This window comes from Lathyrus oleraceus, chromosome 1, assembly GCF_024323335.1.
Source record: "Lathyrus oleraceus cultivar Zhongwan6 chromosome 1, CAAS_Psat_ZW6_1.0, whole genome shotgun sequence".
NCBI classification, from domain to species: Eukaryota; Viridiplantae; Streptophyta; class Magnoliopsida; order Fabales; family Fabaceae; genus Lathyrus; species Lathyrus oleraceus.
In genome coordinates, this window is record NC_066579.1 from 366,711,359 (window position 1) to 366,715,315 (window position 3,957).

The following is a 3,957-nucleotide window of genomic DNA, read 5'->3' on the forward strand; positions in this document are numbered from 1 at the left end:
TCTTCTTGAGCACAAGGTCACCTTCTCTGAACACTCGAGGTTTGACCTTCTTATCAAAAGCTTTCTTCATTCTCTGCTGATACAACTGACCATGACACATAGAAGTTAATCTCTTCTCTTCAATCAAATTCAGCTGGTCAAACCTGGTCTGACACCATTCAGCTTCAGTCAACTTGGCTTCCATGAGCACACATAATGAAGGAATCTTAACCTCTACGGGGAGCACTGCTTCCATACCATATACAAGAGAGAAAGGGGTTGCCCCTGTTGAAGTGCGGACGGATATACGATACCCATGCAAAGCACAAGGGAGCATCTCATGCCAATCCTTATACGTGACAACCATCTTCTGGATAATCTTCTTGATGTTCTTATTCGCATTTTCAACAACCCCATTCATCTTGGGCCAATAGGGAGAAGAATTATGATGTTCAATCTTGAAGTCTTTGCAAAGGGCTTCCACCATATTGTTATTCAAGTTCGATCCATTATCAGTAATGATCTTACTTGGCACACCATTACGGCATATGATTTGATTCTTGATAAACCTTATAACAACTTTCTTGGTCACATTTGCATACGATACTGCTTCAACCCATTTCGTGAAGTAGTCAATTGCCACTAAAATGAAACAATGTCCATTCGAAGCTTTGGGCTCAATCATATCAATTCCCCACATGGAGAAGGGCTATGGGGAAAAGATAACATTCAATAGTGTCGGAGGAACATGAATCTTATCGGCATAAATTTGACACTTGTGGCACTTCTTCACAAATTTGCAACAGTCAGATTCCATTGTCAGTCAATAGTAACCTGCTCGCAATATCTTCTTTTCCATTGCATGTCCGTTGGAATGAGTACCAAAGGAACCTTCGTGCACTTCAGTCATCAACAAGTCTGCTTCGTGCCTATCCACACATCTGAGCAAAACCATGTCGAAGTTTCTCTTATACAGTATATCACCATTCAAGTAGAAATTACCAGCTAATCTCCTCAAAGTCTTCTTATCTTTCAAAGATGCCCCAGGCGGGTAAATCTTACTTTGGAGGAAACATTTGATGTCGTAATCCCACGGCTTCTCGTCTTTAATCTCTTCAACAACAAACACATGAGTTGGCCTATCAAGATGCATCACAGAAAAATTGGGAACTTCATTCCAAAACTTCACTACAATCATTGACGCCAACATTGCAAGAGCATTTGCCATCCGGTTTTCATCTCGAGGGATATGATGAAATTCAACCTTTGTAAAGAAAGTTGAAATCCTCCTCGCATAATCTCTATATGGTACTAAACAGGGTTGATTTGTCTCCCATTCACCTTTGATCTGATTCACAACTAAAGCCGAATCACCGAAGACATCCAAATACTTGATTCTGAGATTCATGGCCTTTTCAAGCCCCATAATGCAAGCTCCATATTCTGCCATGTTGTTTGTACACTTGAAAGTCAGTCTAGCTTTAAATGGTAGATGTGTGCCTTGAGGAGTAATAATCACTGCTCCAATGCCATTTCCATATTGATTAACAACTCCATCAAATACCATGCCCCAACGGGAACCAGGTTCTGGTCCTCTTTTGAGCAATGGTTCATCACAATCTTTCATTTTCAAGTACAATATCTCTTCATCAGGAAAATCATACTGCACTGACTGATAATTTTCAATTGGTTGGTGAGCCAAATGGTCAGCCAAGATACTACCTTTGATTGCTTTCTGAGTTCGGTATTCGATATCATACTCTGATAACAACATCTGCCAACGGGCAATTCTCCTAGTTAAAGAAGGCTTCTCAAATATATACTTGATTGGATCCATTTTGGATATCAAACAAGTGGTATGATTCAACATATACTGACGCAAACGCTTAGCAGCCCAAGCCAATGCACAACAAGTTTTCTCAAGCATATAATACTGAGTCTCACAGTCGGTGAACTTCTTACTGAGGTAGTAAATTTAAAATTCTTTCCTTCCAGTATCTTCTTGTTGACCAAGAACACAACCCATACTATCTTTGAGCACAGTCAAATACATGATCAATGGTCTTCCTTCAACAGAGGAGACAAAATTGGAGGCTCAAGCAAATATTCATTGATACTGTCAAAAGCTTTCTGGAAGTCTTCGGTCCAATCACAAGACTTATCTTTCTGAAGAAGCTTGAATATAGGCGCACATGTGGCAGTCATGTGGGAAATGAATCTAGAAATATAATTCAAGCGACCGAGAAAACCTCTGACTTGCTTCTCAGTTTTGGGCGCAGGCATCTCTTGTATTGCTTTGACCTTGGCAGGATCAACTTCAATACCCTTCTCGCTGACAATAAAGCCCAAAAACTTACCAGAATGAACACTAAAAGTACACTTATTGGGATTCAAGCGGAGTTTATACTTCCTCAAACGCTGGAATAGCTTCAATAAATGCTCAACATGTTCCTCTTCATCAATCGATTTAGCAATCATGTCATCGACATAAACTTCAATCTCTTTATGCATCATATCATGAAAAAGAGTAGTCATTTCTCTCTGGTAAGTCGCATCAGCATTCTTTAGACCGAAAGGCATCACTCTATAACAGAATATTCCCCAAGGTGTAATGAATATGGTCTTCTCCATATCTTCGGGCGCCATCTTGATCTGATTATATCCGGAAAATCCATCCATAAACGAAAAGACTTTGAATTTAGTAGTATTGTCTACCAACATATCAATGTGTGGCAGAGGGAAATCATCTTTCAGACTGGCTTTATTCAAATCTTTATAGTCAACACACATGCAGACTTTTCCATCTTTCTTCGGCACAAGCACAATATTGGCCACCCATTGCGGATACTCAGCTTTCATAAGGAAACCGACATCAATTTTCTTCTTCACTTCCTCTTTGATCTTCACATCCATATCAGGATGCGTTCTTCTTAACTTCTGCTTGAATGGCGGGCATTCTGGCTTCAACGACAATCTATGCTCCACAATCTCAGAATCCAAACCAGGCATGTCTTGATAGGACCAAGCAAACACATCTGAATACTCTCGAAGAAGATCAATCAACCCCTTCTTAGCATCTAGACACAGTCGAGACCCAATCTTGACTTCCTTAACATCATCTTCGGAACCCAAGTTGACTAGCTCAATCTGCTCTTCAAATGGTTGAATAATCTTTTCATCTTGCTCAAGAAGACAAGATAATTCATCACTCACTTCTACATCACTTTCCTCCTCGGCCTCAAACACAGGGAATTCAAAATTTGGAGAAGGAGAAAGATCATTGTATTCAATGGGGTTAGGAACCAACCTGCATAATGATTTGATATTTTGATTTTAGAGAAGTGAATTTGTGACCAAATATTATGCAGATGGACAATTATATTGTTTATTTATGTTTTTTGTGATTACCATTTTCAGAATAAAGCAAATAGTAAAAGTAAACATCAAAGATGTGGATGAATAGAATTAATTTTATTGATGATTAGTTTAAAATGCCCAAATAATGTTCACTTCTCCCTTAGGCATAAGAGAAGGATTTTAAAACATAAAAGCAATTACTTAGATCGATGCAAAAGAACAGGAATATCAACAGCAGTCCAATTGTTACATGTCTTTTCCATGCGTTACAAAGTTGGTGCAGTCTTCCTCTTCGTCATCCTCTAGCACAACATCTAAGTGTTGTTCATTGCCATGAATGAACCCTCCGCTACGGAAGCTGAGTTGCATATCTTCATATCTAACAGTTGATGAGCCTTTCTGGAACCCCAAATCGGTTCTGCCTTTGTTGTCGGAGACCTCTACCATGCGCCCCCACTGATAAACATCACCTTCTTCAACAATTTTCTGAGCATCTTTTAATGAGGACATGGGTGCCCCAACTCTCTTTTCAGCAACAATAGATAAGGCTTGGAACGGAGTTCCAACCTCATCCACAACTTCAACATATGAGAAAGATGACAGATGGCTAACCAACACGCA